Below are 27,818 nucleotides of genomic sequence, written 5' to 3'. Positions count from 1 at the left end.
GCCTCAGCCCAGGACACCATCACATACCTTTGCTGCTGTGTGTTTTGCTTTGCAGATGATGGCTGTTACCTCAGCATCTGCAATGTCAGGGGACCAGCAGTCTGCTGGGATAGATATTTTGCATTCGGGGTTTGCACTGAACCTGTCAGGTTGTATGTTGGCAATATGTGTGTGTGTTTGGTATGTTGTTTGTAATATCTGTGTGATTCGGAGCATATCTGGATTCCCAACATGGTTCCTACCATCAGTTAAGTAAGCCTTGTGATTATCCTTAGTGTCCTGTACAATTTGTATCTTCATAGGTTCATGGGTTCATACTAGGCTATCCACCCTAGGGCATTAGTAAGCCAAGCCAGAGTGTGTGTGTCTTTCGCTGCCCCTTGCTATGTGACTATTATGGCCATTTATGATTTTCTTTACTGTGCCTCTGTCTGGACATGACACAGTGAAGACCCCCAGTGTACATGTACGATCATCCATCCACTTGGCAATATTCCTGTTGAGAGGTGTCAGTGAGGGGCTCTGCCTAACATTGATTGGGATCCTGTTTCTGGGTGTGGGGAGCCTCTGGGTTATGTATCTGTCCCTCCAGCACATCCTATTTCATTATGTGTTGAGGCTGACATCTGTCACTCTCACAGCTCCAATGGCTTTGATTTCCTGTGGTGGAGCATGTCCATTACTCCTGTGTTGAACATGGCCTTGTACAACAGACATACAATGCCTCTGTGTAGGCAGTCTGTCACTGCATTCAGCTGGGGTGTCTACAGCCAGGGAGCATATGACATATATTTGACACCCTTTCTCCTCTTGGTGGGGTACCTTTGAGGTCTTCCAAACCGCTGCAGGTGTCAGGTACGGTACATCCCATATGAGTCATTGTACTAGATTATGGGTCTGATAAGGGAACAGTACAGGGGCGCAGTGACCTCTGTTGATGTAGATGTGAATCCTTTCATGATATGGTGTCCAATATCAACAGTCTTCCTAGTGACATTGGCATTGTGAGTGTCACATGACAGGTTACTGTCAACTTGTGTCCCTAGGTCCCTGATTACTCCTTGCATACATAATGGTTTACCACCTATGTGGTAATTTGTGAGTACCTTGTCTGGTATTTGGTGGGACATTCATACTGTCCAGTGTCTTCAGGATGTCTGGGTGGGGTTCTTGTGTGTGAGAGTGTGGTCTGTCGCATGCTACAGACTGTACAGCAGTTTTGACTACACGTAGGTGCACATGGGTGGTCTCTGCTGCTTCGTGCATTGTCAGTTACCTGGCCGTATGGGTGTCTCTGCTGCATATGGATACTCCCCCTCGTTTGATGTTTTGGTCCAGGTGTTGGGGCCATAACGCATGATATGTGGTATAACCTGGTAGTGCTGGTGTGCTATCAGTAGGCTTGCAGCAGGCTTCTGTCACTGCACATACATCGATGTTCTCCATACTGGGAAGTGCCTCAGGGGCATGCATATTGCAGTTTACACATCTGGCATTGGTCAGCATTACCCTTATGTTTCTTACCACTTATGTTTTCTAGGGTGGTGGGTTAGTCTTTTTGGCCTTGCCTACGTACGGCTCTATGGAGGTGGCAAAAGCCTTATCCAGTATCCAGACGCCCAGGGGTAACAGGTGCAAGCCATCCCTGGAACAGCAGCATGGCTTGTCATGCATGACATCTCAAGCAGACAGACATTAGACCCTCTTGGACTGACAGCTGTAACTGTGCCACCTGTTAAAGCTGATCATTCTGTGTTTGTACTGTGGCATCATTCTTGGTGAGGGTTGGATGCTGCAAACAGCCAGTGTCACGCCGGCCTGGGGTACATACTCAGAGAGCTCATCCATGTCTCTTTTCGTGTAGTCCAGGGAGGTACATCTCAGGTCATTCACACCAGCATGGACAATGAGTGCATCATATTTCTGCTTGCTTTGGGGTGACCTGCGTACTTGTGTTATGTGGCATATTGTGTCAGCCTACAGGCAGCTTATTGTACCCTTTCCCTTGTTCATTCTGGTGAGTGGGACAGCAGTGTGTCTGCCTATACAGACACCTATTACAACTGTATCAGGCATGTTGTTTCTCCTTCTGGCCTGTGACTGTTTGGCACACCAGCTTTGTGTACTATGTGTTGCATGTGCTATGTTTGGAGGTTGTGGTTGCTTGGGATCTGCTTTGGAGGCTTCTGTTGGTGTGCTGTGTTTGTAATTAGGGCCTCCAGGAATGTTTTTCTGTGTTTATGGGTTTGGTTTACAGTTGTGATAGGTCTATGTGGGACTGGGTTTGTGGTGTATGTGGTTACCTTCTCCTCCTGACCAGTTTTGACAGTACTGAGTTGGGGGAGCTCAGCCTCTGGTTTGGATACATGGTTGCATCTCTCACATATATTTGTATTTATTGGGGGGAATTGTGGGTTGTCTGTGTACTTGGGCCAGGTGTCACATTGCCTCTGGATTCACAGATTCTACTTGTTGTGGCTGGCCTTAGTGGATTGTATGTGTGGACATATTTTATTGCCATACTACTGATCAGTGATTACTTCCCTTTTTATGTTTGCTCTATCATGTAGTAGCTTCCTCATTCTCTTGCATGGTTTGGTAATGGCTGGAGTCCAGATGCCTGCGTGTATGGCATTGTGTCTTGTTGTTATTTGTGACTGCATACTCCAAGCATTCCTGGCTGTGTTCATGGAATGCCTGTATAACATGTTCTGCGGTGTGTCCCATATGCTGCACTTGCACAGGGCCTTTCGTGGATTCCACATCTGTTTGGAGGGGTGCAACCTATGCTTTACACATGTTTTTCACTGTGGTTTTCTGGCCAGGGACTGTGGTCAGGATGTGTATATCCAGTGTGATTACTCTATGGTCTGGTCTTACCAGTGAGGGATACACTTCTCATCTTGCCATCCAGTACACATGTTGCTGATTATCACATCCAGTATGCTTACCCCTCTTGTGGGAGTGGTATGTTGTTCCTGGGCATTTTGGTTTATGGATTCTGGGAACTTTTCTCCTTCAGTGCTGGTGCTAGTATAATGCTCCCAGTGTATGTCTGGGTATTTTCAGTCAAGAATATAATGTGGTTTGGGGGGGCTTGATATATTCATGTATTCCAACATAGGCCAGGTGCAGTTCCTGGTATTAGGACAGTAGTCTGCAGCAGGTTATATACTGGGAGGCAGTTTTAGCCATTGGTATTTGACCATGGCTAATCCATGCTGCTTCTTGTTGTGGTACCAACATGGGGGTGTGGTTATCCTTGACATTTATTGCTAGTCACCCTCCTTTTTTAGCTTGTTCCATGTTTTGTGGATGTACAGCACAGTATGAGGTGTAACCTGGTAGTGTTAGGGTGCTGATGTGAGCCTTGACCCAGTTTTCTATTACAGGACTGATATCAACATTCTCCACACTGCACACATCTTGCTGTTTAGACTTCTGGCATTGGGTAGCATTACATCTAGGTTCCTATCCCTTGTGGTACCTATGAAGGTGGGTTTGTGTTTTGAGACTTACCTATTCAGGGCATGCTGTGGGTACTGACAGCCTTTGCCAGTATCCATGGGGCCTGGACTGATAGGTGCACGCCACCCCTAGCAGGTGGTGCATCATGTCATGCTCCGCATGTCTTCCCAGGCTGAAACACATTGGCTCCCCTTTGACTAACTGCATTACTTCAGCCAGTTATTGCAATTGATCATCCCATCGTCATTTTGTGGCTTCATGGTTGGTGAGGGTGGATGTTAGTCAGGGTCCTCAGGTGTGCATATAGTACATGGTGTTACATTACTTAACACATGGCATTCATGCCTCAGGTGGTGCTGCAGTGCTGCCTATGTCGGATGCACATATTACACTCCCTGTACATGTGTGTGAACAGGTCATGTCATTTTAGGCATCCCTGTTATTATTTGAGTGAGTCAGAGAGGGTATCATTCCCAGGGTTCCTACTGAGCCAGTGTATGTGCTATGTGTTGCCTCTTTGCCAAGGCCAGGGCATATTGGGCATGCCTCCTTCTGCCTACTGGGGCAGGCTCAGGTTGTTCCTCCTCCGAGTCACACTCTGCCTGTGATGGCCTTGGCAATGGTGGCTCCACCAGATGTGTCCAGACACCGGAACCGTGACTTGAGCAGCCCAAACACATGCTCTATTACATTACGTGTTTGTGCATGTGTCTCATTATGGCGTTCCTGTTCAGGTGTGTGCGTTTCTGATGGGTGTCATCAGCCACGGCTCCAGTGCATAACCTGCATCCCCTCTAGGTGTCTGTGTGGGATGTCCCCATTGGCAAATGTCTGGTACAGCTGCGTCAAATGCCAGATGTGGGAATCATGGTAGCTCCCAGGGCAGCCAGCACACACATTCATTATTATGCCCTGGGCATCACACACGACCTGACAGTTGATGGAGGGGAAGCCTTTGCGGTTAATGTAGGCCCTGCCCCGCTCACCAGCTGGTGCTTTGATGCATATGTGCATGTAGTCTATTGCACCCACTACCTCAGGGTATTCTGCTATTTGCTGGAAGAGACGCATATTGCTGGCCAATACCTCACGGGCATTGGGGAAATATACATCATCACCGACATGTGCTGACATGGCATCCAGGAACTGGTGCAGTACCCTGGAGGCTGATGCTTGTGATATCCCCATCATATCACCAGTTGGTCTTTGGAAGGTACCTGTTGCTAGTATTCTTAGGCCAACACATACCTTGGTTTCCACTGGGATGGGTTCCCCTCTGTTGGTTCTGTCTGTGAGGCATGGCCTGCACAGCTCAACTATTTGCTGCAGGAGCACTCTGTCCACTCTATAGTGCTCTACTATCTCCAGCTCATGTAACCCGTGGTAGGTGACCCTGGGCCTGTACACTCTTCTCCGTCTCCTCACTGTGGGTTGTCTGGCACCATCTGCATTGTCACCACCCTCAGCAAGTCGCCTATGTCTCATTATGACAGCTATGGCAGCCCCTAACATTTTTGCTCTGAGTTCAGCTTTTTCAGTTTTCACTTCTAATAGCTTACTCCTGTCTTGCAGTGTCTCTTGAGAGAAACATCCTGCACTGTTGTTTGCAGAGTTTTAAGTGCTGGGTTGGGCTACTATTCTGCCTGTGTAATTGCCTGCTTCTAATTGTTTTCACCTGCTAGCTCCAGCAGTATTCCCTGCTAGCTTCCTACTGATTCTGTTGCTTCCTTTTTCCTTTCTGTTTCCTCAGGGGGGAGCAGCTTGCATACCAGCAGAAACACGCTCACAGTGGCTTACACGTGCACACACATGCTTACACGGTTCAGGATCTGCCTATTCTGGTTAAAACGCGAGCACACCAGCGCAAACAGTGTTAAACATCTACCAACACGCTTCCACATGCTCAGTCTGCCTTACACGAGCGCACACTGCCCTACTTACGCTTCATGGTACGCACACATGCGCATGCACGCCCAGCAAGAAACTTTGGTGTAAGTAACAGTGTACACCTTCCATTTCTTGACTTTCCCATGCTTATCTTGTGGCACTCCTCTTTCCCTGATCTGTGTCTGTCATCTGTCATGTTACACTGACCTCCAATGAACTGCATTCCTTTCTACCATTCCCCCCTGTGATGTCACCTATCTCCTACTCTATTCCTCCCCCTTATGTATCTTTTACACTACTCAGACTGTGCTCATTTGCTATGTGACTGTGGGATTCAGTATCCTAACCCTCATTTACATGAGATTGCCTACTAATGCTTAGTTACATGTCTTAGACTCAGCTTCCCCCCTTAGCAACCACTACACGGTGGCCATGTTGTTTTTGGTCTGCTGGTCCCTGCATTGTCATTCCATGTATTGCATAAAACCCACATTTTGGGTTTATAACCTTAATTTTTATGTTTTGTACAGCGGAACCCGTTTGCGCGGGGCTGAGCTGCGTTTAAACATCGGCGATTGCCGAAAAAAATATATATATATTTTTATAATGTTTGCATCGGGTTACCTTGCCAATGGCCACATATTTGGCCATTGGCATGCTGCCTGACACATATGCACCCTTTATTTGGAGCTGACATGGCTCCGTTGTGATTTTTGCAGAAACGTACTCAGTTGTCAACTGAGTACATTTCTGCAGCTAAAACGTCTCTTACACGGGCTGGTTTCTGCTTCGTGGATCACTAATATACCTCATTTGCATACCTTTCAGATGCAAGTGAGGTATTTAGCATATCTACGCCCAGTCCGTGTAAGAGACTTTTTAGCTGGTCTCTTACATGGAGTTTCGGGCTGTTCCTGGAAGAACCTGGACACATTATGGGAATAAGTGTTTTGGTATATTGACAGGCTGGAAGGACATTAATGCCAGTGATTGAAATGTTTGTATGTATGTATGTTCCTGGAAGACTTGAAGTTGGGTAAACTGATTACATGTGTTTTAGATAAGGCTTGTCTGCAAAAGAGCTAAACGTAGAAAAGAACGGAAACCAATGAAAAAACGAAAAGACCACAGGCACCTTGCTCCAGCCAACCGAGTTAAAACCACTTCGCCAAAAGGCTTAAACAAGCCAATAAATAAGTAATAGTTCCTGAGTTCTAGGAACTATTACTTATTTATTGGCTTGTTTAAGCCTTTTGGCGAAGTGGTTTTAACTCGGTTGGCTGGAGCTGGAGCAAGGTGCCTGTGGTCTTTTCGTTTTTTCATTGTCTGCAAAAGAACTTGATTAAATTGACCATTTAGGTATAGGAGAATGATATGTTTATAAATACATCCAAAACTAAGCATATGAAATTTGATATTTGAAAGGTAAGTATTTAATAAATAGCGGCTGAAAATGTAGATTCATTAAAGGACCTTGGTATATTGGTAAATCTAGCACTGAGTTTTTCTAATCATATCAACCAATTTGTTAATGATAGTTATAGAACTATAGGCTGCATGAAAAGATTTCTAAAGTCTAGGAAATCAGAAATGATGAAGCCATTGTTTGTTAATTACTTTAGACCCAAACTTGAGTATGGAATAACAATATGGACACCTTATAAGAAAACAAGCATGAGTAAACTGGAAAAATACAGCAGAAATAAATCAAGGGCATCCATGGATGTGAAAATGTATGTAATTATGAAAGTCTAAAAGATCTGAATGTGTACAGTGTCTCATACAGATATTTAAGAGGAAATATTTTCCAGAATATATTGCACATTTAGAGACAGCTACCTCTGGGAATGTTTATGGTTATCAAAAAGTAGAAGAGAATCATTAGACAACCTAAGCAGAAGATTCTGTAGGAATGAGAAGTGCACTGATTGGTTCTCTGAGAAAGCAGCTGATGCATGGAACAAGCTATCAAATTACCTTAAAGCAAGTACTAGTTTAGATATTTTTAAGAAGAACCTGGACACATTATGGGAATAAGTGTTTTGGTATATTGACAGGCTGGAAGGACATTAATGCCAGTGATTGAAATGTTTGTATGTATGTATGTATGTATGTACTTATATCAGGAGTATTGCCTTTCAAATACATACATATTCTTTTTTTTCTTTCTTGCAGCTCATCTTTCTGCTTAGTCATGTACCCAGTAATATTATAAGAACTGGCAATACATAGCTGTAGTACTGATACAAGAGTTGTCCCTTTAGAAGAGCTGTTACTGGATAAAAACAACCAGTGGGACCTTTATTGGTAAACACTTTCAACTCATTCAAATACAATAGATTATTGAGTGTAAAAGAGACAAAACACTTAATTCTCAAAGGGACACCTAAAAGTGAAAAAGAAAAGAAAATGCAGCAGCTAGATACAAAGAGTGGAAACTTTATTAGGTGAGTTATTTTCATCATATTCAAATGCAAGCAACTTTTATATTTGAACAAAATGAAGGTGCTTACCTCATAAGGTTTCCACAGCTCATTTTTATTCTGTTGGTGAGGTTTCTTTTCTTCCTTTTCTTAGAACACATAGTTTTGACTTTGGAAAGAAGTGGTTAAGGGAGAGATGATAAAAACAGCCTAAAGTAAAACAATTCTTGCTGATTCCTCAGATTGGTTTACCAATACATGATATGGTTTGGCTGCCCATTACACTGCCCCTTGGTGTTGCTGTTAATGCTGATGTTCAGTGCGTCACTCCTACACCTCTGCCTGTCCATTGAAAGAGGTCAGTAAAATGGAAGAAATAGAGAAAGAAGCCCAGTTCTTAAAAGAAACAGCACTTCAGTGCTGGGCAGGCAAGCAACCAGGATGTTTGTTTGAAGAGATAAACAGAAACCTGATAATCCTGATTACCCAGTTGGCCAGTACAATACACCTTAAGGCACCTGTCCATCTGAAAAAGCAACTCCAGTTTTTCTTATAGGAAGGGTAGCTAAAGGGCTGGTCCATTGTAAAGTGAGTCTTTGTGTAAGCAAAAAAAAAAAAAACATATACAGTACAAAATAACCATAAGCTGATGGAACTTTGTTTGCTGTCAGGTGAAGAGGATAGCAGATGATTCATTAAGACAGCTGGACTATGTATGTATTTTTATGCAAACAGGAACCCATAAAAGTTGCTTTTATTCAGTATACATTCATTTGTTTGAAACGCATTTGTGCAATCGTACCTTTGTACGACTTTAAATGCTGAAAAACAAAAGTCCGAACATAACACGATTTCAAAAATGGAAATCTGGAAAACCAGATTCAACCATTTTGAAATTGAAACATCTGCATACAGCATTATGAAGGGGGGTAAGCTCCCCCTGCACCCCCATGTAGGGGGCTGCACCCCCACACACCCCTACTTTAATATACAAACTCTGAGATTGCACTACAGTGAGGGAAAGGGTTCGTTTCCTGATCCCCGCTATAGTGTGATCTGCACCTAAAATGCCGGCTTCGAATGAGTGAATGCCAAAGTGCATTCACTCATTGGAAGTCGCTCAATTTTTTTTTCGGTATTTGAGAGATCTGGAGGTTGTACTTTTGCACTTTGGGGAATCGTACAGCCTCCTTACAAAAAAATGAATGTATACCTCATAAGCTTCACGTACTAGCATTACATTTTAAGATTACTGACTATGTTTGTGTATCTGTAAGTATTTCATATGCTCTGCAATCATTTATGGAAGTGCAAAGTATACAGGAGAGCTGCAGTCATGGAACTCAGATTTACATTCTTGGGAATGGAGGCTATAAGCACAAATCAAAATATAATAGAAGTTTCATTATATAAATGAGCTAGTAAGCACATGCAGAATGACCCAGGGTTTGTATGGATCAATGGAAATTCTTGCCATATTAAACTGCTTCCTGGTTATTAAATTCATCTATATACATATATATATATATATATATATATATATATATATATATATATATATATATATATATAAATAAATATATATATATCCATATATATATCTATGTGGCTCCCCTTTATAATCTCAAAATACTGAAAGCTCGAATTTCAGTATCTCGAAACTATAAAGTTGAGCAGCCCACAATCCCGAAACACACAGACATGAAGAATACAATCCCAAACATACACAAACCATACACTACACAACACGCACACCATTCAACCCACAACACACAAACTACACAATCTTACACTACATCTACGCAGGGGGCAAGCCCCCCTGCATCCCCCATGTGGAGGGTAAGTGTCTCAGATCCCTCTACTTATATATACCATCTCCGAGATCACACTAACAGTAAAGAAATGCATTACTTACACGCAGACATTCCACACTCCCTCGCGTGCACACACACACACACACACACACACACACACACACACACACACACACACACACACACACACACACACACACACATCCAAGACTCACACTCATACTTTCACCTCCATACCCTAATCCACATGCACAATTTACAGTAAGACTCACATACACTCACTTACCTTCACTTCCGTAAAATATCCCGGCCAAACACGTCCCATCCCATTGCTGCACTGCATAAGCGCGTAATCGAGATATTCAAATTCGCGCTTATGCACTTTTGACATTTTTCATTTTCACCTTTACAGTCCTGAGATATTGAAATTCAAGGTTTCAGTATTTTGGGACTGTAAAGGGGTTAATTTGATCACAAAAATGAAAACTGGCTAGGCTAAAACTGGCCCGCGAGGATAGCTAACCTAGTACTTAACTATGAACCTGTTAAGTCATAATGTATTCATGTCCAACTGTAACTTCACAGATGGTGATAAACTGCCCAAGATAAAGTTTAGTGTTATTAGTGACCCATCTCTCCTACTCCCTGACAGTTTTATATTTATACCATTTAGCATTCTGATTAGTTTTTACCTAACCTTTAATGGCAAATATAAGGTTCACACATATTTGTTGCATTTCATTTGCTCAGTATACACCTTTTGTGAAAAAGTATTATAAGTATATATATATATATATATAGATATATATATATATATATATATATATATATATATATATATATATATATATATATATATATATACATATATAAAATACCTTTTATGCTCCATTCCCTGATTCAGACATATGGCAAACATTTGGCCAATAAAGCAGGGCCGTATGTATGCATTTCCCATAGGATCATCCAGTCAACAATTACACACATTGTCAAGACACACAGGGTAAGCTGGGGAGGAGACAAAATATGATAGTGTGACTGTTATCTGTGGTAGGTGATGCTGATATGCTTTGGCATCTTGGTTGATGACATACCATCTGCAAGCCACTTACCATGGTAGAGAATGTATATAATACCACCCATGCAGAAATGCATGAGATCATCATTATGGTGCATGCCAAGCTGCATAATATGGCACTTCTTAGACAGCTATAACAGTAACTGGGAAACATGCCAGCAGGGGCCTGCATAGCTGCAAAACCAGCAGATTAAGATGCTCTTGAAGACTCTAACAATGAAGTGGCACCTGTGGTACCACATGTGTGGTGGAAGTGGGTGAAAAATATTGTGGTACTGGAAAGAGGAGGCAGCATCTAGTCCACAATTATGGGCCATGAAAAAAGAAAAAAAAAGAATAAAATCATGCATGCATTATCACAGCCATGCTGTGCAAGACAGTGCATGGAATAATTATTCTATGCTTCAGAAATAGCATTGCTCATGCAGTTTAGAGGTGAGCATGGCAGAGTCTTCATCACTTGCACAGATTGTTTTGGGGGGCAGAGTGACAGCTGACAACAGCACTATAATATGAATAAAGGTATTAGCAGATGAATTAGGTCACCACATACTCTACTAGCAGCATGTGGGGAGGAAGAGATCACATCCTTTAGTAATAGCTGAACTGCTGATCTCTGGTTTTGGGAAATGCCTACTGTGATGGCCTACAGACATAAGGCTTGATGTCATCTCTAGCTGGAAAGGAGCATCACTACTGGAGTAAGTGCATGCACCATGATTGAGTGTCCCTTGGAGCAGGACTACAGAGTCCCATGCACATGATCTGGACAACAGCTACATACAAGCATTATGTTCCATGTGCCCACAGTAATAATGAATGTGTAGCTCTATAAAAACATTCATGATCAACCTGGTGGTATTGGGAGAGGGGAAATATGTTGTCATCAAGGATTTGCACTGTCAGTGACTTTGTGACCATGGATGGACAGGTGTGGCCATAGCTGACCATAATATCACCTCAGCAGCATTCAGTTTAGTGTGTAGGTCTGTCATGTGCCCAGCCACTGCTCATCCAAACTCTCCACTGGCCATACACTGCATGATCTGCATCTGCAGACTGGACAGCATTTTATATTTGTCTTACTGAAGCACTCATACAGGCACTTTTGCCAACACATATTTGAGCAGAACAGTAGCTCCCTCTCCATATAGACCTTGTCACTGTACAAGCGTTGCACATTACCACAAAGCCCATAGAACTCAGTCACAATCGACAGTGTTGTTTGTAGCTGTTGTCTGTGCCTGGATCACTGATCTGCACATTCACATTTATAGCAAGTGTTGTGTCCAGATAGGGATCTGACCTGGAGTCATGGCAGTGCTACACTGCTCCCCATTTTTTCCTTATATTGGGTTTGTGTATGTCAGAAGCAGTGTGAATGTCAGAGGTTATGTGAGCTGGGGACTAATGAGGTACATTGTTGGGGCTTACCCTTATATATGGGTTGCCCTCCACTGGTGATATTATGGTTTTGGTATACACTTTCCATGGGCCCTTGATGTTGGTGATGTCGATGATCTGTCCCATGATAGTGTTTTAGGCAGTGCCTGTGTTTCATCAGAACAAGTTGTATACATAGTGGTGCACAAGTTTACATGTGTGCATAATGAAGAAGCATTCATATCTTACCATATGTACTGCTAATGCTGTTGCACAGTGAAGGTACCTAAAAGAAGTGTTATAGAGATGATCCTTGTTGAATCAATCTCCCTCATAGGCAATGTTCTGTGTCAAACAGAAGTATACTGGATAACCGGATCCATCCTCTACAGATACTTGGTGGCCATTGCTAGGCCAGGTTCCATACCCAGGCAATCCCCAGGTAGGATAATCCACTTCCCCTTTCCCTGACAGGAAGAACAGGGACTTCTTTATCTCTTTGAGCTACAATTTGCTTGTGGTCCACACCCAGTGGTGCACACATCTTTGACAGTGTCTTTTGCCTTCTCCTTGGCACAGAGTATCATATCCTTTACTCTATGCAACATCTGTAACATAGACTTACTACTGCTTTCACATCTGTTCATAATACATCTTATTCACAGCGTATTTGCCCAGGATGTCCACTGCATGTGTCAAGAGGGCCTACAATGACAGCTCAGTGTCCTGCTTTGTGAATTCTCTACACTTCGAGGATAGACATGTCTGTGAATAGGTCTGCCAAACTAATCATACACCTATGGCTTTTGTATAATTCCCCGAATTATGCAGATTATTAACCAGCCCCTCAGTTTCAACACACCCCAACATACAGCCTACTGTAATGGGCATGGGCTGTCTACAATATTTCCTGAAATGACATATTGACCCCATGTAGTGGTATCTGCATCCTGTTAAATCATCCCCTTACTATGCATTTTCATGCCTACCTCTGTGTACTGTGACCTTCATGTCCTTTCTGTCTTGTCCTTGATTTTGTTGAGAACCTGTTAGTAAGGTGTGATGGTCCTTTATGTAGGGTGGATGCCAGCCCCATGCCTGCCACGAGGATGATGAGTGATGCTACTGCCATCAGAAATTCTGGTGACCAGTGTCAGCACTGGTGCAACAACATGCAGTGGCATCACTCACACGTATTTCACCTGTGAGATGCATATCAGAGACAGAGAGAGAGAGAGAGAGAGAGTATGCATGCCAGACATTTATTGTAAGCATTTTTCTCCTGATAGTGCATTAACTGTTGTACCTGCATTGAAGCATGCATAGTTTCATTTAAGCAGTATGAAATTAATATGGTGGGATGTTAAAGGAGGCTTTAGTGAGTCTCCCAGCAGTTGAAAGCATATCCTAGATGTGGCACACCAATATGCAGCAGCCATTTTACATCAGGTTTATGTGTGTTGTAATGTGTTCACCTTTGTTTCATCCTTCTGCAGTCCCTTTTGTTGTAGGGGTAATGGAACTACAGCATTTACCTTCATGACATCTGACTGATGCCCTTAGCACTGAGTTGCAAGTGCTCATCAGGTGTGTCTTAATTTGGAGTATAGAAGTCACCCTACTGAAGGGGACCCAGAAAGATCATGGATGGCTTCCATAGCCACTTCTCAGAAGTTGTGCGGGAGCTACTGTTCTGACAATGTCACAGAGATGTCTCCCATTATCTCTAGGCATCATTTGTGGAACCTATTTTTTACAGGTTGTGATGACAGCTGGAACATTTCCTGTTATGAGTGGCCAAGGTACATAATTATCAGCTGTCATCAGAAGATAAGAGGTGTGGTTTACCTATTCATTCTGTCAAGGTAGTAACTGATGACTAGATATTGCCCTCCAAGGTGGTCCAGCATCTGGCCATGTCCCCTGTCATATTTTCTCCAGATGTTACACTCCCTGTCATGTCTCTCCTTATACCTTGTTTGTTTTCCAAACCTCAGTATCATCAATTGTCCACTCTGTGTCAGTTTGTATTCATCCAGTATTGTCCTAAATGTTTGTATATACCACCTCACCTGTCTTAGTCTACCTTTTATGTTTGTCTTTCTGCCATGCTACCTGATCTTCTTCCATTGCACATTCTTAGACTATCCCTCCTTACCTACCCACCATCCCTTCTTCATATATTGAAAATAGGGCTACATACCCCACATAAAATACTGCCCTTTTCTCAATACATCTGTCATACTTGATGGTTACCTTTGTGTGCTTCCCCATGCATACTATATTTCCATTCCTATTTTCCTAGCTCTCAATTTCATCTATAGCAATGCCTGTCAAAAGCATATGATTTATGCTTATTAAAATGAATACATAGAATTATATCAGGATAGAAAGCAAGTTTTCACATCACTGCTTAGCTTTAAACATTTTTGCTGCCTATATCTGAGACAGATGTAGCTTTATATTGTGAAAGCCATTAACAGCAGCACTGTCACATTTGTAGAAAACGATTTTGCAGTCTGGTATACTAACAACATTATGCACCTCGAAAGTAAAGACAACCCTGCAGGTAATTCTCATTCAGTATTAAATTGTTTGTAGCACAGGTTTTTGAATGAATGAATGAAGATCCACAGATCCATATGGTAATGAATTTCTTTCTGTCAGTTGCCAAGATATGACAAAAGCCAAAACTGCAACCACAGAGATTACACATCTGTATGCATTAAGTATCAAGGAAAGAGAAGATGCATGTCAATGTGTAATAATATCAGTACTGGTATTGGATGAATTATGAAATGAAGCCACATGCTTTTACCATGCTATGAGTGAAATCATTATTAGAAAAGTGTCCTGGAGGAGTGAAAGTAATGGCTGATTTACTCCCACCTGGCCAGTTTTCAACCTGGGGTAAAACAAAGTGATCAGCTGCTCATATTCTCCAGGAGTAAATTCTTACAATTCCCATTTCTCCAGCACATTATTCATATTATAAAATCAATTTATATTTTGAGTTTATTCTGCTCCTTACTTATTTGTTTATTTTATTTAATGAATTAATTAATTAATTAATTAAATAATTAATTGATTTAATTAATTGATTGATTGATTGATTGATTGATTGATTGATTGATTTAATTATTTAACTAGACATGTAGTCTTTGAACATGGGTTGTTTTACATACTGGCCAGTTGATTTATAAGTGAAGTAGTTGATCTTATTATTATTGTTATTATTATTATTATTATTATTATTATTATTATTATTATTATTATCATTACTGGCTTTAAGTCATTAAGCCCTTCAGTTGAATCTGCTTTACAAAGTATTTCAATAAGAAGAATGATTTTAGAAAGTTTTAATAGAATAGTTGTGAAGTGAAGTTTGTTTAAAATAATTTATGATTCTACAGCAGAAATATAGTGAGATGGCTCTGGTAAAGACTGGGAGTCCGTGCAGTTTTAAACGTTGTGTGCCTTTACTTTGTTTTATTTGCTGTATGTTTTGAATCTGATATTGTACTTCTGCTTTTAAACATTTTTCTGTCAGAATTTGAATGGTTTTAAAGTGAGAACCTTTTACTTACATTTAGAATTCTATAGCAAGGGTGGCTATTATGATGGGCAATATAGGGAATCAACATCCTGCCGAAGGTAGTTGTGTAACTAGACACTGCAAGTGTAAGGTCTTCCCACACTTGGAAAATTGATGTCCTCATAATACTCACCCCAGAGGGCATTATTACAACTATAAAATGTCATCTTCACTTATGGTTGCAGACACTGTGCTATCTGTAGCATTTTTTTCTTTTGTGTGTTTTTTTCAATTTTGCTTGTTTTGATAAAAGTCATATTTAATGTAGTAAAGGTTGCCTCTGTTTTGAAATCCTTACTTTTTATCAGTTGAGTCACATACTGTCATTCCAAAACACTTGAAAAACGGCCTGATACATGCAAATAAACAGGCAAAATATTTTTTTTCAGGAGTCAAGCCTCCCTTACCCAGAACTTCTATATGGTTGCATAATACTGAAGAAAAGACCTCCCTGAAATAGAAGACTATAGTCTTGTGTAATCACTTTTTCAATCTAAATAGAGCAAAAAAGTGAATCTCAAGATTGCACAAATCAGGGACACAGACAAATGTCCATCCATAACACAAAGCTTAGATAATCTCTCTAAGACTTTCGTTTCCTTATTTGTAACCATGTAAGCACATTGGAGCAAACATCATTTCATAGGAGATATGGAGAACATTCTGGTTATTGGACATGTTCAGAGACAAATAAGTGGCAAATGGAAGATGAGGAAATACAACTTTAGAGTACAGCATAGCTGTAATTACCTGTGCTAACTGCCAAAGTACTTTATAAAGTGTACAACAGTTGATTACAAGTCATGACATATACTTCATATAATGAAAACAAAAACCTTTGTACAGTGTTTTCAAACCAAGAATTATAATAATGATGATGATGATGTGAATCATTATTTATTTATTTCATTTTATTTATTGTATTTATTTTATTTATCACTGTTGATCAGGTGAGTCACATTGGGCTAGTGGCTCTTTTTGGGGAAGACCCAAGGTGGTATTTATACTACTAGTGAAAATTTGGCCAGGGCATCAGGGAACTTCCCCTACTCATTAGCAGAGTGCTTGTTCCATTCCTAGCACAGTGGTGACTGGGAGAAAAGTACTCAAGGAAATCCAAGATGGTGGATAGCATAAAGGCGAACACCGGTGCAGTGTCTGAAACTCTACCAGATTCTGAGGAGCTGTTTCAAAAGAATTTGATTTTTTTACTGGACGCAAATGTGCAACACAAAGATGGATGTGTTATTGCAACCTACCATTCAGGAGGGTTGTGAGATGATATTATGTACAAAATTCCACTGGATGAATTAGAAGCTATTTTGAAAGGAATTCCCCCCAGACAAAGAAAATTGTATGCTGAGACTGTTAAAGAAACTGTAGTGAAAGTGATGAGAGACAAACAAAGGAGAGGAGATGTAAACAACCAAAGGAAATTTATGGTGAGAACTCAGATCAAGGAAGAAAAAGAAATGGACAGGCATGGCATTTGGGATAATTAAATGATGCCATTAGGTGTGAAATTTCAGGCAGCAAAATATTTTATTCTTATTCATAAACAGACATTTTATGACATTATTTTTAAGGCTGGTTCTATTCTGGAAACTTTTTGAGGCAATATGAGAAGCAAAAAAGTCATGTGCTTAAAACATTTCACAGTGAAACAAAAAAGGAGATACATGTTCACTTTCAAGCTGAAGTTGAAAAATAGACTTTAAAGAGACAGTTAAACTTTAAAAGAAGTTATGGACATTAGTAACGTATATGATAACAGAGGATTATGGACTGAGTGATGAGACTATCATAATGTTTTGAAAATGGAAATAGAAAAGACATGTTTATATCCTTTATATGATAAATGTAGAGGGTAACAGTGATAGTGTAAAATATATGGAACAACCAAAAATATGTTTATTTTCCTGTGGAAAAGATGATCATTTGATAAGTAATTGTGATGAGGGGAAATGTTATATTTGTGTTTAATTGACTATTTAAGGTTTTAGAATTCAGTATAGGTATTCTAACCCTGAAAAAGGATTTGTAATCCTTTGTTGTTTTATTAAAGTATCTGGCGTTTGTCTGGAGTTGTATTTATTGGATTTGTGCACCTGGCTACAGTTTCAGCTTTATCACTGTCCTGACCTTATTTTCTTGTATATTTGTGGGAAAACATGTTAAGATACAAAAAGTGTGAATTGAAATGTTATAAATGTAACAAAACTGGACATTTATGGATGGATTGCAACCTAGAGAAAAACGATGAAGAACAAGAAAACAAAAAATGAGGATTTTATACAAAGAGAAGAAACAGGCACACTAAAAGATAGAGAGGATATAGGAGAACAAGAGCAGGGTAAGAATACAGATGGTGATACAGAAAAAAATGACACAGAAGATAATATAGATGAAGATTCTGAAATAAGCAAAAAGAAAGACATAAACTTAAAAATAGTGAAAGGTAAAAATAATTCTACTGGCAAAGAGTAAGAGACAGTAAAAGAAAGTTTAAAGGAATAAGTGTAAAAGAGAAAAAGAAAGGAAATTAATAATGCAAATGAGATAATTTCTTCAAGTTTACATACATTCTGGTGAGCTACAACATAGACATAATGACAATTTAGAGTGCTATTAGTTAATGTTAATAGTATAAAAAGTAGAAGAATAGACATTATACATTTGTGTAGTGTGACGTTGACATAATAATATTGAAAGCTATAAGATTTATGACACAAGAAGAGAGATTACAAACAAACTTTGAGAAAGAGATACAATATGAAACTTAGGAAAGGAACTATGTTCCAGCGTAGTTGTGCTTTGTGGAATGTAAGTGAAAATATTCAACATAACATTGGCAGTGATGGCAGTGATTAACTATTGCAGACCTCAGATGGCATAATCAGTTATATAGAATTATAGTGCTGCATGCTTATGTTATAGCCGAAGAAATGGAACATTTATTTCTTAAACCTTTGTATTATGTAGTAATTAATATGACTATAATATTAACGGGGGATTTTAATTGCATTTTGAGAGAATAAAGGAAGAAGAGAAGAAAGATGTTAGGACATTTTTTTTGAAGTTATAAAATGTGGCAATTTAAAGATTTGGAATAATATTTTGTTGACATATAGTCAAAGTGTATATAAGACGGAAATAGATTATTTTATCATATCACAAGGTTTAAATATAGCTAAAGGAGATGCACTTGTAACAGTCTTCTCAGATCACTCAGTCATTTGGATAGAAGTACAAGATAATAAGGAATATGCTAGATTGGAAAAAGGAATAAAAAAAATAAGTATATGTTTATGGAAAGATAACATTTTCAATAGAGTGTGTTAAAAAAAACTGGTCTGAGTGATGGCTAGCTTTGAAAGAAAAATATCTATCTTCCTTCAGACAACAATATCAGCACCTTAGAGGCTATCCTAAGCTGGCTGTTCACCACCTGCCCACAAGAAACAATAGTACTCAGTGACCTTAACATAAACTGGAGGTGCTGTACATCTGAGCAGCCTTCTACCCATATCAACCTACATGTTTTTTCTCAAACCATTACATCTCCCACTAGATTCAATAAACTTAATAACAATGACAGCACACTAGACTGGATCCTCACAAATAGTAATCAACAATACTACAAAGTAGGGACCCTCCCTGAAGATCTAAGCGACCACTCACTCACTTTCCTAATCAGGTGTAAAAGTAAAATTTCAAACACAACCATTTACAAGAGTATAAGGTCTAACACAAATTTTAACCTCAATAGCTTTCAACAAGAATGCATAGCTTGTGACTGGTCACCCCTAAAACACCTACCATTAGAAAAAGCAGTCAAATACTTTAATTCCAAATTCTTAACCACCCTTGACTACCATACCCAAATAGCACAATTAGATGTAGAGCTAAACCAGCCCCATGGCTTTCCAAAACTACCAAACAAAAAATCCTCAAAAGAAACAAACTCTGGACCACCTGGCTGACTACTAAATGCCCCACAGATCAATTAAAGTTTAGACAGTTAAGAAACAAAACCAAAAAAGCCATTATATCAGATAAAAAAAACTTTTACTGTCACCTACAACAAACCCACCAAAATAAATCTCAAAAATTCTGGTCTGGCATAAATAGACTGATACACCCAGGTCACTCAGTCACACCTAACCCCTTCTGAACACAATAGCCCCAACCAAATTGGCAATTCTTTCAATACTTTCTTCACAGAGACCATTCAATCTCTTGTCAATCAGCTATCCCCTGACACATCTTCTTCCTCCCATAACACTAACAATCCCCCACTATTTCAATTTTAACCTGTTCCTACATCCCCTTGTCTGCACCCTTATTCAGAAACTTAAACCCATCCCTCTCTCTGCAGACTTACTACCTGCAGAATACCTGCAAAAAGCTGCTAAAGCTATATCCTACCCCATATCTATCCTCATCAACAGAACTATCTCTGAGGGAACCATCCCATCACTCTGGAAAATATCACATAGTATCCTCCTGCACAAAGGTGTTAACTCCAGTGATTTATCTAACTACAGGCCCATAGCCATATTATCCCCTCTGGCTAAAATCATAGAGAGGTACATTCATAAGCAGATTTAAACCACTTACTAAAAAACAACTTACTGGCTATCTGTCAACATGGCTTTAGACCATTTCACAGCACCACCTCTGCTCTCTTATCCTACACTGACTGCATCAATAAAAATCATAATAATGATACTCTATCCTCAACTCTCTTTATTAATCTGTCAAAAGCATTTGATATGGTCAACCACCAGTTACTCATAAACTTACTCAAAAACTTGTCACTAGCTCCACCTGCTATACAGTGGTTTCAATCCTACCTAAATAACAGGCAACAAGCCGTACTATGGCAGAATAGCCTGTCTTCCCACCTCCCAATTACCCTCAGAGTCCCTCAAAGCAACATACTTGGTCCTCTCCTCTTCTCTAGCTTTACAAACGACCTACACTCTGTAATACCTCAAGCCACCTGTATTCAATATGCAGATGATTCCACATTAATATGCTCAGCCACTTCACCATCACAACTACAGTCTCTTACCCAAAATGTGTTTAGCACAGTTGAGAAATGGCTCCTTGACTGATGTCTTATTCTGAACCCAAAACAAAAACAAAAATGCTATTATTCACACCCACTCGTAGAACCTCCTCACTGAACTTTAATGTTACATCGACTAATGGTACTGTTATAGCAACTGATCCTACCACAAAACTACTTGGGGTACTAATTGATAATAACCTCTCCTTTGAGCCCCATATTAACAACACTATAAAAACAGTTAACAAAAGACTAGGATCCCTCTACAGAATCAAACCCTTTCTGACCCCTCTAGCCAGGACCACTATCGCCCATACCCATTTAATCTCAACCCTTATATATGCATCTTCTATCTATACTAAACTATGTAAAAGCAATATGAACAAGCTTTCCATCTCCTACAATAATATTGCAAGATTTGCAACTGGGTCAACCTTACAGAACCCATCACTGCAACAATCTTAAACAACTAGGCTGGTTAGAACTGTCAAATCTAATTCTACTGAACCAACTAACAGTGGCCCAAAAGATACTGGATCTACCTTCAAATACTCTAATACTCACTAACCTAATCACCCCCTACGATAACCTAAAGTCCCTGCGCTCATCAAACAAATTACTAGTTCAAATAAATAAAACTAACAATCTGGCTGGCGATTCTCTATTTTCTAATGCAGTAGGAAAAACCTGGAACACCCTCCCTGATCACCTAACCTCCCTATCCTCAGCTCCCTTATTTAAAACCAAACTTAAAACATATTTTAAATCTCACTGGTTATGCCCCTGTGCTAATCTAGACTAACTACCACACTTGTATAATGACACTTCTCTACATACCAGCATAAGCTAGTTAATCCTTTACTAACAATAGAGTGCTTGTCACTATACTGATTAATATTGTTCGATTTAAATAAAACTTTTGAATGAGGAATTACAACCATCTGAGATTTTAGATTTGGAAATGTTAAAAACAATGCAGACATTAACTACAAAAGCAGAAAAACAAAAATGGATAAGACGAGGTGTGATCCTCGAAAATGGACTGTATATCTCCAAGGAGAAGAAGCCAATATTGCCGTCTAATTTATTTAGATATGCAGCTTTGTTGAGCCATGGGCAGAGCCATGTCTCAACAGGGGGGATGGTACAGTTAGTTAATAGAGTATTCCAAACATACGGGTTTACGAATTACACACAAAAATTTTGTGCAGCATGTCACATTTGTAATAAACATCATGCGCAAGGAGCATTCAAACCCAAGCAAGGGAGTTTTCCTACACCACCATATCCGTTCCATACTATCTGTATGGATTTCATAGAATTGAATAAATGTGAAGGGAAAAAATACTGTTTAGTGATTATAGACGTTTTCAAAATGGGTAGAAGCTTTTCCAACTAGAAATCCGGATGCAGCAACAGTGGCAAAGGCCTTAGTAAAAGAAATAATTCCTAGATTTGGCATACCGGAAAGAATCTATAGTGACAATGGGACACACGTTGTCAACCAGACGATTCAACAACTTGGGAAATTCTTTGGGATCTCCTTGAAAAATCATTGTGCTTACCACCCACAGTCTGCAGGACTGGTGGAGAGGTACAATGGGATTTTGAAAAATAAATTAAGGAAGTTGATGAGTGAGACTCAGAGGAATTGGATTTGCTGTTTACCTTTAGCATTGCTGAGCATGAGAACAGTTCCAAATGTAAAGGGCTTGACCCCCTTTGAAGTAATATTTGGGAGGGCATATTACATGCCACAGTGGAAAGCTCTCATGCCTGCAGAGCTGGAGGCTGACAGCTCATTAGCTAGTCATATGAAGAAATTGTTAACCAATAAGACTGTTTTGCAGTTGAACTCTTTTTCAGATAAAGAACAAAGGAAACCAGAAGCGGTGCTGACCCCGGGGTCCTGGGTTTGGTTGAAGGTCATCAAGAAGAAAAACTGGTCGAGTCCAAAGTGGGAAGGTCCATACCAGGTACTGTTGGTGACGCCTACTGCAATAAAGGTTGCTGAGAGGTTGTCCTGGATCCACCTAACACACTGTAAACCGGTAAAGAATTTTCAGCTTGATAAACATTTTTTAACTGATACACCACAAAGGCAGGATGGCCAAGAGCAAAGTGAATAGAAACACGAACCAACCCCGAAGATATTGTTTGACCATCTTGCTAATTATACACCTATTGACTATGATTGTGGTGACTTTCCTTTTGTTGTGGTTTTTCCTGCATATAACCACACAAATGAAATTGACAAAACGTGATGAACTGTCTATAGACTGGCATCCAAACTTTAACACATACCTGGCCATGAAGCATGTATATGTTGAGACTATGAACGTTTCAAACTGCTGGGTTTGTACCGCTATACCAACAGCATATGGAGGACTTTTGATGTCCGCTGTCCCCTTAGGGATAAATGAGACTTGGGAAAATTTACTTTTTGACACAGGTTCTGTGAGATCACAGGACAAAGTTGCATTGTATTTACCCATCACACAGAGAGGAATTGTTTGTTTTTATAAAAATGATACACTCCAAGTTGGTTGGAGTAACTGTAACATAACTGTATCTTACAAATGCTATATTAAGGCCAAAGATAAAAGTACTAGTTGTAGTACAAATTATGATTCATATTTGAGCTTAATGAGAACAACGATAAAAGATGTGCAGAAAAATCCTGAATTGCATAAACAATTGTCTGTTATAGACAAGAAAATGTTTCATTCAGAGTTAACCCGCATCAGTACTAAAGTAGAAAACTGTTATTTTGTTTGTGGGAAAAAGGCATATAAATGGTTACCTGAGAATTGGTCCGGCAGTTGTTTTTTGGGTTATCTGGTTCCAGCAATAAGGCATACTGCGGAATTACCTCTGGGTAAAATACGAAATGTAAGAGATGTAGCCCGAAGAACTGGGAATTCAGTCAAGAAACCCGCTAATCCAGTGGGTAAGATCAAGGCTGGCTGGAAGGACCATCCATCCATGAAAGATAAAGAAAAATTGACTCATATGGACTTGAGTGACAGTGTTATATCCTGGGCTGGAATATTCCCAGCCTATGGAGCAGTCAAATCGATCTGGGAGCTGAGAAAATTGTCAAAGCTTCTCGAAGTAATGAGTAATGCAACTTTTTCCGCTCTCGAACTTGTGACTGATGAACTGAATGCAATGAGAACTGTTGTGCTACAAAACCGAATGGCTCTTGACTTCACCCTAGCGGTGAGAGGTGGTACGTGCGCGCTTATCAAAGAAGAATGCTGTGCGTATATACCAGATAATAAACACGAAATCAACGACCACCTAGAGGTAATACAGCAGGTATCGGCCATGACTGAACCAGGCCCAAACCCACTGACGAACTTTTTCCAGAATCTGTTTGGTGGGTGGGGTTCAATCCTAATGAATATTTTGATTGCCATTTGTGTTGTTTTGCTCATACTAGGAGCATGTGTCTGTTGTGGGATACCCTGTATGAAAAGATTAGTTAGAGACTTTGTTGACATATCTGTAACTGAGACTATGTACCAAGACATTGAGTTGGATCTATTAGTTCCAAATGAAATTCTTTCTGAAATATAAAACAAATGACTTGCCTAGTTAAAAATCCCTGAGAGGAGAAGGCTAGGGAACAAAATGATATTGTTTATGTTTCTGAATAGAATAAAAAGTATTAAAAGGAGGGAGAATGTTAGAAAAATATGTACTTAAACATATATGAAGTGCTAGTTTAAAAGCAAATAGTATGTAATGCATTTTATTCTATTTTACAATATGGCAGTAAGAGTGATCTTACATGTAATTGCTTGAAGCTTTGGAGCTGCAGTGTGATTGAACTCTGACCCTGGCAGTAGCCAGCTCAGCAAGCTTATGTTTTTCACTAATGATTATCTGCTGGGTCAGGAAAATGAATGTATAAGGCATTGAATCTTTTCTTCCTTCCTCTGAGATAGTTGGCCTTGTGAATATTATCAGCACAGCTGCTAAAATCAATGTTGCGAGAGGAACAAAGAAGCATATTAAGAATTGAACTGACTATTGTATTCGAGCAGGACTGAAACCTTGAAAGAATAACATTTACAGAGAGACATTATAACTGACCAGGTGCTTTGCAAGGCTGTATTATTCTCATGGGAAAACTTTTAAAAAGTATAACCTCAGCACTTTCTAATGAATAGAATATTGTAGACTATAGTGATGTAGGTGCCCTGTGACTGACCACGTCAGTAAGGTGGGCACAGCTTGGATGTATAATGTATAAAACAAGACTTACTTCCTGTATCATGTTAGAATTCTATACTTGTACTGTATGGTTTTTTGCCTCCTGGTGTACACTAGTAAAGTTTTCTTGTATCTGAACCTCCTGTGTTGTCCTGACTTATTTTTATTTAACACGTATACTAGCAAATAATGTGTGTGTGACTTCATTGTTCAATAGTGTGCTTTTTGCTTACAGTTTTAAACATTTACTGTATAACTATACTGTTAATATTGTGCTACATATTTTTTATTCATCTTTGTATCTACATCCTTAGCTGTCTTTTAATAGGAATCATGTTACTCATATGTCAAAAGGCAAGTAACTGTATAATTGACAAAACTTTACAATGTACCTATGTCTTGTAAATACTACTCTGAAGTGTGGAGCTTTTCTCCCTGGGCCTCCACTGAAAATGGACATATATCCAGTTGGACCAACAAATGTAAAATAAATAAAAATAAATAAATAAAATAATAAATGTTTTTAGAATGGCAGTCAGATGTAAGAAAATGGAGAACATAAATTATTAAATAGTATACATGGATGCTTGAACAGATATGGAAAGGAATGATAGAGCATATATGAAAGAATGGAAAATTTATGAAAATAAATCAAGAGAAAATGAATTGTTATTTAAGCAAATATATATTTACAAGGAAAAAAAGAGATATCAGCTTAGTTGAGTATCACAGTTAAAAAGAATATTGCTAAAATCAGAGAAATGAAAGATGATAGAGGAGAGGTAAGAAGATCTCTGGAACACATTTTGAATATTATATTAAGTTATGTGAAGACTATGTTTCAAGATAAGAAAGAAAAGTGCAAAAAAGAATGCAGTGTTAAAAAAATGACTGAAAATGAAAATAAGGAATTGGAAAATTAAATTTATTTATATGAAGTAGATAAGATGCATCAACATGTTAACTGACTAGTCAGAGTCAGGGCTAGATGAAACAAATTGTACATGCTATGAATGAGCAGTTAAATGAAGGTTTTATGTAGGAGGATTTATGCAGTGGCAGACATAAATTTGCATGTAAAAAGGAAGATAAAAATAAAATTGAACACCTATAGTATTGAATAATTCAGATTATGAGATTTTTATGAAAATAATTCAAAAGAGAATGGAAAGTAAAACGAAAACTATCATGGAAGATAGCATATATTGTTTAAACAGAAAAGGACATAAGGAATTATTATTCATAGTAAGATAAATTGGGATAATATTATAAACTAGACTGACAAGACCAAAATCATTATAGCAGATTTAAATAAAGCTTCTGATATGGTTCTACATAAAGATTTGTGGACAATTATGGAAAACTACAATCTTCGTAAAAATATTAAGAATGTATGTTGTTCTGCATATAATAAAAATAAAGCATGCATTTTGGTGAATTGATGGTTAAACAAAGAAATAGATATAACTAATGGTATATGTCAGCAATGTCCTGTGAGTAGTACATTATTTTCATTAGTTATGAATGTATTAGTCAAAGATGTAAACTGAACATTTGAGATGCTACTTATAATACTATTGAAGGTATAAAAAATCTAGTCATATTTAATTATGCAGATATTATATTGATTATGTTTAGAAAATGGAAAATCATTTAAAATATTTTGTTATAGCTTTATTTTTATCTAGCCATCTATACATCTATCTGCTTATGTCTTTCATTTGTCTAAGTTTTGTTGTACATTTTTCCTTTTTTAATCTGAAAAAGTGACTTCTTCAGAACAACAGAGGCAAAAAACTGCATAATATTTTGATCCTAACTCGTTAAACTCTACCTGTGTCTCCAGGAATTTTTCTAGGATCATCTTAATGATGCTTCTAGGCATCTTATATTGTTTGTTCATATTTACATTAATAATTTCAAAACCATGCTGCATACAAGCTATTGAAATACTTCATCTTAAAACCTGCATGATAGACAATGCAACTGAACAGATAGCCTCTGTTCTGTGCAGCTAAAGAGACATTAACTATCATTTATATATTTTGGTTTTATATTGCTATATTATTCACAATTCTCTAAATATCTTGACAACCAAGCAGCACAGTCACAGCTACTTAAGCTGATATAAAAGCCCCCAGATGAATGCAAATGTTACTGACAGTATGTGTATAGCTTGGGTGATTATGGTGCTATTGGAATTTGTTTACAACACATTATAAAATGAATATTTGCTGTGTTTATATTGACTTATACGTTCACTTTAGCACATATAATATAATGGGCATTACATCTATAAAGTCTAGTTTGTGATCAACAGATTAACAATTACACATTTTTAGAAACACTTGTTTTTTAGAGTTGTAAAACTTTGTTTGATCTGTGAAGTTAAAACTTAATTTTGTGAAAAGGCTGAGGATGTAACCATTGGAAGTTAGAGTTGAATCTTCTAGATTTTCACTGCAAGGAATGAAAACTTTTCTAACATTAAATTCACTGTGACTCAGAGGTACAGGCAATTGCTCCTTGCCTGTCAAAATCAGGTATCTCAAAAGGGTGGATAATTGCAGCTGAGGTGACTTGAATATCAGTAGCATAGCACTTTGCAAACATATGTGCAGTTTTTTAAAAAGCACAGCCTCAAACATTTTCACAAGCGGCATCATCTTGATGGCAATTTAAAAAATATATGTATAAGCAACAATGGTCCTCATTTTTTTCTAAAGATGATTTGTCTGATGGAAACTGCATGTATGTTACTTGATCTCTACATTAACATTTTATGTATGCTATCTGTATTATGTCATTATTTTAATATGCATTTGTATTGTATGAACTGTTGTGTGCTGCATCTGTAAAAGTATATTTTATCATG

The sequence above is a fragment of the Protopterus annectens genome, chromosome 5.part0, assembly GCF_019279795.1.
Source record: "Protopterus annectens isolate FY-2018-M chromosome 5.part0, PAN1.0, whole genome shotgun sequence".
In the NCBI taxonomy this organism is placed as follows: domain Eukaryota; kingdom Metazoa; phylum Chordata; order Ceratodontiformes; family Protopteridae; genus Protopterus; species Protopterus annectens.
This window is presented reverse-complemented; position numbering follows the sequence as displayed.